This window comes from Capricornis sumatraensis, chromosome 2 (assembly GCF_032405125.1).
Source record: "Capricornis sumatraensis isolate serow.1 chromosome 2, serow.2, whole genome shotgun sequence".
In the NCBI taxonomy this organism is placed as follows: Eukaryota; Metazoa; Chordata; class Mammalia; order Artiodactyla; family Bovidae; genus Capricornis; species Capricornis sumatraensis.
The window spans coordinates 111133250-111146708 of NC_091070.1; positions in this window are offsets into that span (position 1 = coordinate 111133250).

Sequence of the window (13459 nt, forward strand, 5' to 3'; positions counted from 1 at the left end):
TGGGAAGGAGCTGAGTAAACTCCTGAGGAGACGGTGTCGTCAGTGTGGTAACACCCCGTCCTCTGCGTTCCTGGGTTCCTGGTGTGAGTGTGTGGCTGGTGCGGAGCACGTGTGGAGTCAGGCGGGTGTACGTGAGAGTCCATGGGAGAATGTGTGTGTGCACGGGGAGGGGGTGGGGACGCCGCTCAGCTGCAGATGGGCTTTCAAGGTCTCCAAGAAACAGTTTTGTTTCCTAAGTGACTGGCCTCCTGGGGCCTCCAGCCCAGACTTGAAGGTTGTTTCAAGATCATGAAAGAGCGCGAGGGAGGGTGAGTGGGAGGCAGGAAGCACTGGGAGGTGCTATCACTGCCGCCCCTGGCCCTGCGCCCACCCCTCACCCCACTTCTCTGCCCCAGTCCCTCCCGATCTGGGCCTGGCTCCCCAGTCCTGCTTGCTCTTCCTCGCCTCCCTTTGTCAGCCCGCTCCAGGCAGTCTCTCCTCTCGCTTCCGTCATTCCCTTCCCTCCCCGCTGCTCCCCCTCCCCCCCATTGCTCTTCAGGGTCTTGTCACCACTGCCAGGCTTCTGGGGCCTTCTGGGGGAGTGAGTGAACAAGCTCTCCTCGCTCTGGGAGGCTGGCTAGGGTGACAGGATGATCGGGAGCAGGGCAGGCCTGGGCTGTCCCAGAAATCTGCCTCTTTTCCCTCCTCCCCAGCCCTCTCTCCTCGCAGGTCCCACAGGTTGCAGTGATCTTGTGCGCAGGTTGGGCTTGGAGCTGCAAAGAGCCTGTCCAGGTCCTGCTGCTGCCTCAGTTCCCCCACTGGACCCCAAGGGCTGTGTTGGATTTTTCTCTCTCTCTCTCTCTCTGTGTTTACATCTGTGCCTCTGTGCTCTTTCTTGTCTTTTCAAACCACTCAGAATGCATCTTAGCAACCTCTTCCTCTGTTTCTCTTCGCTTCTGTCATTTTAAATTTTTCCTCTGGATTATATATGTTGGTGAAACCACATTATACAGAATTCAGAAAATGGACAACAAGTATGAGCGCCTGGAGGAATTTTCCTCAATCTCTCCGCCTCTGCTCCCTGCCCACCTCTTTTGGCTCTCTTTGCTGCTCTCTGGGTTGGGATGGCTCCATGTTTGTGTCCTGGAAGTGCAGTGGAAGGCATATGGAGGGGCAGGAAAGGATCAGAGTGTGGCCTGGGAGATGCGTGTGAACCTCCCCGCTAAGCATGATGGCCCAGAGCTGCTCTGGGCCTGTCTTCCCACAGTCCTACCTGCAGCCCCGACCATGGTCCAATGCAAAGGAGACACGTCTGCAAGTCAGGCCAGCGAGGCTGGTGCCAGTGGAACCACTCAAGGGACCTTAGGGAAGAGGCATCCTTCATCTGAATAATGAGCAGAGCTAGAAAATCTCTGAGGTTTCTTTACAGCTCTGATGATCCCCAAATTCCAGGCTACTTCCTTCTTAGCACTTGGCTCCACCCAGGTAAACAGGAAAAATTACCTGTGTTTGTATGTCCAACAATCAGTTGGAGACCAGGGTTCAGAAGGAGATCCAAGGGGCAGGCACTCCTATTATTCATTAGTATGACTCTCAGAAATGGGTCTGATCCCTTCAGCTCTTGGCATAGAGGGAAGGAAGGGCTCAGGGTCCGAGCAAAGACTACCCTGCTTTCTTACAGAGTACCTGCGTGAGAAGGGAAAGGGTCTGGCTATCTTTGGGGGAGAAGAGCCAGGTTGAGGGTGAGGTTGGAGAAACCGGACATTTCTTGGCTGGCATTTGACCCACAAAACCCAGATGAGTCTGTTTCCAGAGCTTCTTTGGGCTGGGCAAAGTGTGTGAGGGGTAATGGGAAGGATGTGGTTAATGGGCCCTGCTGAGTGTGGGGGGCAGGGGTCACAGCTGGGCCCGCTAGGGTTCCTGTTTGCCTTTGATTCCATCTGGGTAGGGAGGGAGCGGCCCCCAGCCCCCTGGGGCAGGTTTGGTTTGGCTAGAGATCTGACCCAGAGCTCCCCGCCTCTCTGTTCCCCCTATCACGAGGCAGCCTGGTTCCCCCCCAGCCTCCTCCTTCCCTAACCAGGCCCCCTCCACTTGGCCCAGGACACGGCTCTGTTTGTCTTCCTGCCCTCTTAGGCATTCTGGACCCCCAGATGGGCCAGGAGGCCCTGAAAACACCTGAGACGCAGGGCAGCAGCCTCGTTCTGCACAACGAGCTCTCCTGGGAACCTCAGGGAGCTCGGCCTCTCCTGGGCCTCAGTTTCTCTGTAAGTCCTGACCCATTCACCCTTGTGGTCTCTCTTGATGTTCTCAGCCCTCCTCCTTGGGGAATGTGAATGCCCCCATAGACGACTCAGCCAGTGGGGCGAGTTCCCAGTCAAGCCACCGCCCCATTCAGACTCTCCCAGCATTTCTGGCGCACTGACTGTGTGCCAGGCTCCCTGCACATAGGTGCTAGAGAGACTGTTGCAATCAAGGCGAGCAAGGTCGCCATGTCATGGTCCTTTTGTCAGAATCTCATGGCCTTTCAGACTCCAAATCCCTCCACCCTCCACTGCATCCCTTGACCTGAGCTCCCAGGGCAGCTCTGAGCCCTTGGGGACACCTCATTTCCTCTAGCGCCTCATACTTCTTCACCTCCATTTCTGCTGAATGAGATTGGGTGGACCTAGGCTCTGCTTCCCACCTGGGCAATTCCCCTATCCCAAAGATGCTAGGCCACGGAGCTCTAGACATCACTGAGGCTAGACCAGAGGGAGGGCAGAGGCTTGCGGAATAGGACTCCCTCCACCATGAGCTAGCAGTGTGGACCTGAATAAGTCCTTTGCCTCCCATCAATAGAGTGAGGGGGTGGACTGCGAAGAGGTTCTCAGTCCTAGCTCTATATTAAGGTTCTATGCCTGGGCCTTACCCCAAGGATCATGTTTTAGCTGGTCTGAGATGGGGCCCAGCCATTAGTGTCTTTTAAAAGCTCCCAGATGATTCAATGTGCAGGCAGAGTTGGAACCAATTGTGTCTAAGAACTCTAGCTCATTAGAGTTAACAGTTTAATGAGGCACCTCGCTAAGCACCTGTGTACTTTCCATGAGTTCCTCAGTTTAATAACTTTTAAATTACAAACAAATCTTTTATTGATGGGAAAACTGAAACCTCAAGATCCCAAGATGCTAACCCAAGCAGGGCAGTTAGGATTCAAACCCAGGCAGTTTGTTTCTAGAACCCGAATGTGTCATTTCCATGGTATAGCGATGCAGAGAAGGATCTGCTCTGGGTTCTCATCCCCACGAGCACATGTGCAGAAACCTCTAGGTTGCAGTGGTAAGAGTGAAGAGTGCCCCCAGGAGACACGGGAGAGGAACAGTACAGCTGGCTTCACACTATTCAGTTTAGAGGGGGAGGGAAGCTTGGTGAAGGAAGAGATGGTTCTCAGCTGGAAGAATTAGGAGGCTTGCAGCGGGGAGCTGGCATTCTAGTAGGGCCTCAACAGACAGGTAGGGTCTAGCTTAGAGACCCAGAGAGAGCACGCTCCAAGTAGAGGAAACACCACGGTCACAGGCACAGAAGCCTGGAACTCCCAGTGCGCCAAGAAACATGGGAGCCAAGGGATTTCCATGGTGGCCCAATGGCTAAGACTCCACGATCCCAATGCAGAGGGCCTGGGTTCAGGGTCAGAGAACTGGATTCCACATGCCGCAACTAAGAGTTCATAGGCCGCAACTAAAGATCTTGCATGCCACAACTAAAACCCAGAGCAGAGCAGCTGAATAAATGATGGCGTTAGTGGTAAGAAGAAAAAAAAAAACCCCGCCTGCCAGTGCAGGAGATAAAAGAGACACAGGCTGGATCCCGGTCCGGAAGATCCCCTGGAGGAGAAATGGCAGTCCATTCCAGTATTGTCGCCTGAAGAATCCTATGGACAAAAGGGCCTGGTGGGCTACTGTCCATAGGATCGCAGAGTCGGACATGACTGAAGCGACTTAGCTCGCAAATATGTTTTTAAAAAAGAAAAGAAACACGGGAGCCGATACTGGGAATGGAGGTGGGGGTCATTTCGTGCGGGGCCTTGAAGACCAGCTAGGTGCCACTCTCAACGCCATTCTAAAGGCTCTGATGATAATAAACGCTTGGAGTGCTTGTTACAAATACAGGAAAGCAGTCACATCTCTTAGAAATCCTGATCTAAAAGGGCAGGGGTGAGGAGCGGGATTCAGTATTTTTACCACCAAGCAAGTTTGAAAAATATTGTTGTAGCGACATGGAGCCACTTCAAATGTTTGAGCAGGGAGGAGGGATGTTCTCAGATGGTTCAATGATTGCAGGCGGTGTGTGCACACGAACTGGGGTGTTGGGCTGGGAGAGACGGAAAGGAGGTTATGGCAAAAATTTAGCCAAGGGGTGTGAAGGTCTGGAGCAAGACAGTTGCAATGACAATGACGAGAGAAGGACTTTGGGAGGTAGAATTTCAGGATTTGGCAATTGATTGTGTGGGAGGAAGGAGCTGGAGATGGAAGTGGATGCTAGTGCAGAATTAACTACTATAAGGGTATGGGGACTTCCCTGGTGGTCCAGCGGTAAAGAATCCACCCTTTCAACGCAGGGGACAAGGTTCCCTTCCCGCTCAGGGAACTAAGATCCCACGTGCCACAGGGCAGCTAAGCCTGTGCACTGCGGCTACTGAGCCCACACTCTAGAAACTGGTGCCACAACTTGAGAAGCCCACATGCTGCAACAAAGACCCCAGTACAACCGAAAAAGAAGGCAGAGGATGGCTGAAAGGAGGCTGTGTGGCAGAGAAGGTGCGTGTTTGCCCTGGAGCATGTTCAGCGTGAGATGCTGCTGGCAGGGTTTCCAGGTGAAGGTGCCCAGTGGGTGGTGAAATGGGGATTGGCGCTTGGGAGAGAGGACAGGCCACGGAAGTCACCTGCACAGAGGTGAGCGCTGAACCAGGGGAGCGGAGGAGAGCGCCAGTGGTCATGGACAGATGCATGGGTCACACCCAGCACAGAGAAGGAGGGTCCAAAGACGGAGAAGTAGACAAGCCAGCGAGATGGAGAGCGAGACCCAGGAGGAGGCCTGGAAACCGACAGAGGAAAAAGTTTCAAGGGCAAGAAACTAGCAGCCTCAGATGCTACAGAAGGCCAAGGGGAAATGAAAGATGGCCACACTGGGGAAACGTGGAAGTTACTGGTGTAACCTTCAGAAGACCATTTCCATAGAGGGTTATGTGTGTGTCAGTCGCTCAGTCGTGTCCGACTCTTTGTAATTCCATGGACTGTTTGCCTGCCAGGCTCCTCTGTCCATGGAATTCTCCAGGCAAGAATATTGGAGTGGGTTGCTATTTCCTTCTCCAGGGGATCTTCCTGACCCAGGGATCAAACCCAGGTCTCCCGCATTGCAGGCAGATTCTCTACTGTCTGTGCCAGAAGGGTAGAGTTTGCAAATAAAATTGTGAAGGGTTAAGGAGTGCATGGTGAGGAAACTGAAGCAGGGATGGAGGTTACCCTCTTCAAGAGGAGTCCAGGAAGTGGAAGGGAAAAGATAGCAGGGAACACAGAACAGAGTAGGTGGGAGCCAGGGAAGGACACGGTTCACCGAGAAGAATCTCCCGCCTCGATCTGCCGCAGGAGCCGCAGGAGCCCTAGCTTTGATCGTAGCCAGGCACCGTGGTTCCTACATTCTCATTTATTTTCACAACAATCTCAAAAAGCAAGAGGTCAAGACCACACTAATTCTCCTATTCCACACAGTGAAATCAAGACTAGAGAAACTCAGAGATGGGATGGAGGCCACACAGCTGGGAGATCCAGGCGCATCCAGGCCTGTGTTGTCTGATTCTGGAATCTCAGCCCTGATATTTTTGACTATGTTCAGAATACAGAAGTTCTATTTCATATTTCTGAACTCCTGAAGGTAACTGGCTTGATCCCCCTCTTTGGGGGTGTGTTCCGTCGAGTTGCCTTCCCCCAGGGATATCCGGTTCAGGAGCTGGCATCCTGAGCGCCAGTGCTCGGCGACTTGTTACCGCCTGGAGCAGGCAGTCCTGTACATCTGGACTCCTATCACCCTGTCCTGATAGCCGGCTGGACCTGCTCACTTGTCATTCCCATAGATGTCAGCTTCTTCTCAGTGTGGGGGTTTGTCCCATGCAGAGGCTGGTTGGCAACACGGTCAGGAACTGCTGTGCAGTCAGAATGCCTGGATAAGAATCCCTAGATCCGGGATCTCCCTGCTGGTCCAGTGGTTAAGACTTCATGCTCCCACTGCAGAGGCTTCCGAGGTGGTGCTAGTGGTAAGGAAGCTGCCTGCCTGGCAGTGCAGGAGTCGTACAAGATGCAGGTTTGATCCCTGGGTTGGGAAGATTTCCTGGAGAAAGGCATGGCAACCCACTTCAGTATTCTTTCCTGGAGAATCCCATGGACAGAGGAGCCTGGTGGCCACAGTTCATGGAGTAGCAAAGAGTTGGACATGACTGAAGCAACTTAGCACCCATGCACGCTCCCACTGCAGAGGGTGCCGGTTCAATGCCTGATCACAGGAAATAAGATCACACAGGCCTCGGGGCACAGTGCTGTGCTGTGCTTAGCCATTTCAGTCGTGTCCGACTCTTTTTGACCCCATGAACTCTAGCCCCCCCAGGCTCCTCTGTCCAGGGGTATTCTCCAGGCAAGAATACCAGAGTGGGTTGCCACGCCCTCCTCCAGGAGATCTTCCCAATTCAGGGATCGAACCCAGGTCTCCTGCATTGCAGGCAGATTCTTTACTGTCTGAGCCACCAGGAAAGCCCAAGAATACTGGAGTGGGTCGTCTATCCCTTCACCAGGGGAACTTCCCAACCCAGGAATCGAACTGGGGTCTCCTGCATTGCAGGCAGATTTTTGCCAGCTGAGTTACCAGGGAAGCCCCACCAAATCCATGCTCAATAAAACCAAATGACCAAAAAAAAGAAAAACTCTAGATCTACCACTCACTGGCCAAAAGTTTAACTTCTCTGAGCTTTCATTTCCTCATCAGCTCTAATTCAGAGGGTTGTTTGGCGAATTCAAATCCTCAGTGCATGTTTGCTACGATTTCCTGCCCTTGTTTTTCCATGTCCTGGTCTCAGGCCTGCCGTTTGCTCCTCAGCTGAATGTGATCTGCAGGACCCGTCCCTCCCCAGAGGACAGAGCTGGGCCTGTCCCAGGCTGCCCGGGAAGCCAGGCTGGGTTGCTGCTGAGGGATAGCAGGTTTGGGCTCTGAAATAGGAGGAGAAGCTTTCTGTCAGCTGTGGATGGAAGTGTCCGGTGTGAGACAAGCTCCAGAGGGGTCAGCGGTGCCCACCATGGAGGCGATCTGGTCACCAGAGAGAAAGAACCCAGCTTCCTTCTCTCTCGGTCACCCCCTTGCTCCTTCGCTTCCTCGGTTGCTTGGCATGTGTCTGTGGCACTTCTACTCTTTGCAAGGCACTGTACTAGGCCTGGGGGCAGAGCCAAGAAGAGCCAACAGTGGCCTTGAGCAGCTCACAGCCAGGACGCAGAGGCAGATATAAACCGAGGCTGGGATGACAGTGCAGAGTGGAGAACACCATCCAAGGGCTGAGAACAGGGGCTGGGAAAGCGGGGGATCAGGGCCCCAGGCCCACTCCCTCCCGTGGTGAGCTCCTGCACCCATCTGTTTCTTTGTTTTTATAATCTTTATTTCTGGCTTTGTTTTCCCTTTCCTTTCCCAACAGAGAGCCTTTGGAAAAATTCCACCCTTGTTTCAGTTGGACTAGGGAAAAGGGGACTTGTCCACTCTTCGGCCAGGAGAGCTAAGGGGTGCCAGGTTCCTGGAGAGTCCAGGTGTGGATGGCGGGAGGCCAGGGCATTTGGGGGGAGGGCCTGGGGAATGCCTGAAGCGCAGGGGCGGGGAATGGTGACAAGCAGGGGGTGCAATGGCGCAAGTGGCTGTGTGCTCCTAACCCTCCTCCCAGACCTTACCTCACCCCCCCACAAACTCTGTCCTGATTGGAGGGGAAGAGTTAAGGCCCCCGTTCACTCAGGGAACCCTGTGAACCCCACTTTCAATCCCCTTTCCCCATCCAGGGTGCTTGGAAATGCCGGGCCTCAGGGGTAGAAGCGAGCCTTCCATACTACCAGCAGTTCTAGAGGGCTGTGTAAGTGCACTCATGAAATTCTTCTCACCCCTTTCTTCTTTGCCCACCCCGATCCCGCACACATACACACCTGCCTCTTGTTGATTCCTCTTTTCCTAAGTCTCAGCACCACCTCCATTCATCCAACAGATATTTATTGAACACCCACTGTGTGTCAGGGGCTGGAAATACACTGGTGGGAAAAGACTATTATTTCAAAAGGTTGCATAGACGCCAGGAGAGAGTGTGTGGTTGAGTGCGCACATGCACAAGTGTGTGTATGAATAAGTGTGTGAGGAGGAAGCATTAGGGGAGCAGGAGCAAGAGGAATGTTAGGAGCTTAAGCTGGGGAGTTAAACAGCTGGCTTTGGCATCCAGGTGCTACCATTTGCTAGCCAGGTGACCTTGGGGAAGTGATGTATCCTCCCCAGGCCTCCTGCTCCCATCTGTAAATAGGTAACAATAGGACTCAGCCCTCCGGGTTGCTGCGAGGGCCAAGGGAGTGAGCGCGCATGTGCAGCGTCTGCAGAGCAGTGCCGGGCACACCGCGGGTGTTCACTATCAGCACTTCCTGGTGCCTCCTCCTCACCTTGCTCGAGCTGGGTGTGGACAGACTTGGGAACAACCTGTTCTCCAAATCTGACCCCCGCTCACTGACTCAGAGGCAGGGAGTTAACCACCTCCTGCCCCGCCCCCAGAGGCTCAGCCACAACGTGCAGCACACAGATCTGCCTAGCCAGACCACTGCCATCTTCTGCCCTTACTCAGCCCGCACTCCCCCACGCCAGCTGTTCGGGTGGGGAAGAAGTGATCTCACACAGCGGGGGTTGCCTCAGCCCCGTGCCACCCTCCAGACATATGTCTGCAGCACCAGCTCCCTCTTAGCTGGCTGGGGATGGAGCAGAGGGATGGGGGAGACTCTGGGGTGGGGCCTGGGCACCCAGCCCTATGGGACTAGGGAACAAGGGACTGTGGGGGGGGGGCGGGGAGGATAAGGGGATTCCAGCAGAGAGGGATCCATCCACCGCATTCCAGAGTGGGTGGCAGCTGGCCCTAATCTGGGTGAGACGGCAGGGTCTCCTCAGGAGTCAGGGCCAGGCTGGCAGTGGTGCTGTGGCTTCTCCGTTCTTGAACAGATGTGCCACCCACTTGGCATAGGGTTTAAGAACTTGAGAAGGAGTGTGGGCCCAGCCAGGGCTAGAGGAGGGTGCAGGGAGGAGATACACACGCAGCTCCCCATGAGGGTGCAGATGCCTGGCTAGGGAGGAAGGCGGGTCCGGGGTGAGCGTGCGTGGTCGTGGGAGACAGCTTTGTGGTGGAGTGAGCGGGTCTGGGCGTGCATGATGTCTGTGTGCTTATGTGTTGGGGCACCCAGGTCCCTGGATCGGCATATCTGTCTTGGTTCGCCTCTGCAAGAGTTGGGCGTCTGGGTAAAGGTAGGTTTTAGGCAGCATCTCTGTCTTGTCTCTTTGAGTTGAACCTCTCAGCAAGTGGGCAGAGAGAACGTTCCCTTCTGGGAGGGTGGGAAAACATGGCTCATCGGGGCAGTATGGGTCAAGGCTTTCATAAACACACACAAATCACAGGACATTCTTGTGTGTGATTCTTAGCTCCCACCAAACTGGGATTTATACACGCTTAAGAGAAGCGGAGCTGAGGGCTGTGTGCTGGCGGCGCTTCTCCACGTCAGTGTCTGGGTGTGTGTGTGCTCTTTGCTTGGGTGTGGTTGTCACCCTGTCCCCAAGCTGCTGTCTGGGTCCAGAGTAGAGTATGTGTTTCACACACTTGCTGCTCCATGTCTGCCTTTTTTTTTTTTATAATTTATCTATTTTAGATTGAAGGATGATTGCTTTACAGTGTGGTGTGCCTTCTGCCATACATCAACATGAATCAGCCATAGACGTACACACGTCCCCTCCCTCTTGAACCTCCCTCCCTCACGTTTGCCTTTAAGAAGCCATGTAACAAGGACTTCCCTGGCAGTCCAGTCGCTGGGACTTTGTGCTTCCACTGCAGGGGACTCAGGCTCAATCCCTGGTTAGAGAACTAAGATCCACTTGCCACGTGGTGTGGCCAAATGAATAAATAAAAGAAGCCATGTAACAAGAGTTACCAACTCCTCACACCAGACAATCCAGGGATCAAACCTGAGTTTGGACAGTAACTAATCCATTAACTGTGGACATGTTCCTAAACTCCTGTAGGCCTCGGTCTCTTCATGGGGATAATAACAGCACTAAGCTCACAGGGTGCTGGGACGATTAGATGAGATCACACCTGATGGAGGTCAAAATATATCAGCAGCCCCGTCCGTGAATGTGCCTCTCTGAGAACCCTGTCTCCACAGTTGTGACTGTAAAGTGTGACATCTGAGCAAGGTTATACTTACACTCTTTCAGGACACAGCATGAGTCTTAATTATTTCAAGGACTCGGGACATCTCAGTGGCGCCTCAGTGCCCTGTGCATATTTCATCTTAGGGGAAATGAATAAAATAAGCCTGGGAAACATAGGCCTGGTATCTGAAGTATGCCCACGCCTGGTGGTACGAGGAGGGCTGGCGGGCTGGGGATGGCATAGTGAGGACAGCCCCCCATGACTACTGATCACTATGTCCCGGCTCACTCACGTTTCTGCAACCTCAGTAAAGTGAAAGTTCTTTGCGACCCCATGGACTATAGTCTGCCAGGCTCCATTGTCCACGGAATTCTCCAGGCCAGAATACTGGAGCAGGTTGCCATTCCCTTCTCCAGGGGATCTTCCCAACCCAGGGATTGAACCCAGATCTCCCGCCTTGTAGGCGCATTCTTTACTGTCTGAGCCACCAGGGAAGCCCCTGGCTCCCTCCCTTAAAGGCTCAGGCTGGCCTGAGACTCCTAGAGAGGCCACATTCCCCCTTTCTCTGCTCAGCCCACCGCAGGCATCAGCCTCAGTGCTGGGTCAGCCTGGGTGGATTTTTTATGGACCAGATGGGAAGCTCTCCACTCCCCAAGATATATCCCTCCTCTGCCGCACGCGCGCGTGCTGCGTCTGTGCATCGCTCTGTTGGCGACGTGACGTCATTCTGTAAGAAGCCTCTCTGTGTTATTGTGGGTACACGCGTAATGTCTGTATGTGTGACGCGCCTCTGCCTGCGGTTTGCTCTCCTCCTCCAGGTTTCCAGGTTACATAAGCAACTGAGGGGGCTACTCAGGCCTGGGCAATGGGCTCCCCCTACTGGTAGCCTCTGGAACTCGCAGCCTGGGGAGTGGCTTCAGGAAGAGCGGGTCTCCCAGGGCCTCCTTCCACAGGGAGGCCCGCCCAGTCCTCGTTGACTGCCTGCCCTTAGCTTCTTCCCAGCCCCAAGCCCTAGGATGCTCTCTCCTTCTGAGTGTCCCTCTCATGACAGTCATACTAGGGGTTGGTTATCACTTGCTATGGTACATCTCTGTGGCTTGGCTGTATGTTTTGTAAAGGAAACACGTGCACCTGTTTACCATTGCTCTCCCAGCAAGAAGTGTTGCCCAGCTGGTATTTGTGTGTGCGTGCATGCTTCCACAGCATGCCCATTCAAAAAATTTAATTAGAGTACAGTTGATTTACAATGTTGTGTTAGTTTCTGCTATATAGCAAAGTGAATCAATCCAAGTGAGTAAGTATACATATATCCACTCTAGTTTAGATTCTCCCCCCATATAGGTCATTACACAGTATTAAGTACAGATCCCTGCGCTTTACAGTAGGTCCTTCACAGTTATCTATTTCCAATCGGTATTTGTTCAATGAAAAGTTTATAGGGTGGAGAGGCTTAAGACAGTGGGGATGGGAAGATTTTTTTTTTTTTAAGCTTTTAAAAAGTCAATGTTTATTCCTTTTAAGATACTTAGGAGATTTTAAAAAGGTCCAAATTCCTAAGGATGTACAGGTTTCAGATAAGATGAAAGTTTGGTGCTGTTGATATCTCTGTTGCTTAAGCCTAAATTTTAACCTGTTCCATTCTATACCTCTGTGATTCTTCCACTTAGGGAGTAGTAAATTCCTCTGACTCTCAGTAGACTTCATTAAAAATGACCACTCCTAGAGCAGTGGGAAAAGCAGCAGCAGCAGCCATCATGGTCACTGCCTCGGGGCTTTAGGACAGATAGGCCCGAACTTGTTACACCTTCAGTTCAGTTCAGTTCAGTCGCTCAGTTGTGGCCGACTCTTTGCGACCCTATGAATCGCAGCACGCCAGGCCTCCCTGTCCATCACTAACTCCCAGAGTTCACTCAGACTCACGTCCATTGAGTCCGTGATGCCATCCGGCCATCTCATCCTCTGTCGTCCCCTTCTCCTCCTGCCCCCAATCCCTCCCAGCATCAGAGTCTTTTCCAATGAGTCAACTCTTCGCATGAGGTGGCCAAAGTACTGGAGTTTCAGCTTTAGCATCATTCCTTCCAAAGAAATCCCAGGGCTGATCTCTTTCAGAATGGACTGGTTGGATCTCCTTGCAGTCCAAGGGACTCTCAAGAGTCTTCTCCAACACCAAAGTTCAAAAGCATCAATTCTTTGGTGCTCAGCTTTCTTCACAGTCCAACTCTCGCATCCATACATGACCACAGGAAAAACCATAGCCTTGACTAGATGGAACTTTGTTGGCAAAGTAATGTCTCTGCTTTTGAATATACTATGTAGGTTGGTCATAACTTTTCTTCCAACGAGTAAGTGTCTTTTAATTTCATGGCTGCAGTCACCAACTGCAGTGATTTTGGAGCCCAAAAAAATAAAGTCTGACACTGTTTCCACTGTTTCCCCATCTATTTCCCATGAAATGATGAGACCGGATGCCATGATCTTCGTTTTCTGAATGTTGAACTTTAAGCCAACTTTTTCACTCTCCACTTTCACTTTCATCAAGAGGCTTTTTAGCTCCTCTTCACTTTCTGCCATAAGGGTGGTGTCATCTGCATATCTGAGGTTATTGATATTTCTACCAGCAATCTTGATTCCAGCTTGTGTTTCTTCCAGTCCAGCATTTCTCATGATGTACTCTGCATATAAGTTAAATAAGCAGGGTGACAATATACAGCCTTGACGTACTCCTTTTCCTATTTGGAACCAGTCTGTTTTTCCATGTCCAGTTCTAACTGTTGCTTCCTGACCTGCATACAGATTTCTCAAGAGGCAGGTCAGGTGGTCTGGTATTCCCATCTTTTTCAGAATTTTCCACAGTTTATTGTGATCCACACAGTCAAACGCTTTGGCATAGTCAATAAAGCAGATGTTTTTCTGGAACTCTCTTGCTTTTTCCATGATCCAGGGATCAAGACCATCCCCATGGAAAAGAAAGGCAAAAAAGCAAAATGGCTGTCTGGGGAGGCCTTATAAATAGCTGTGAAAAGAAGAGAGGCGAAA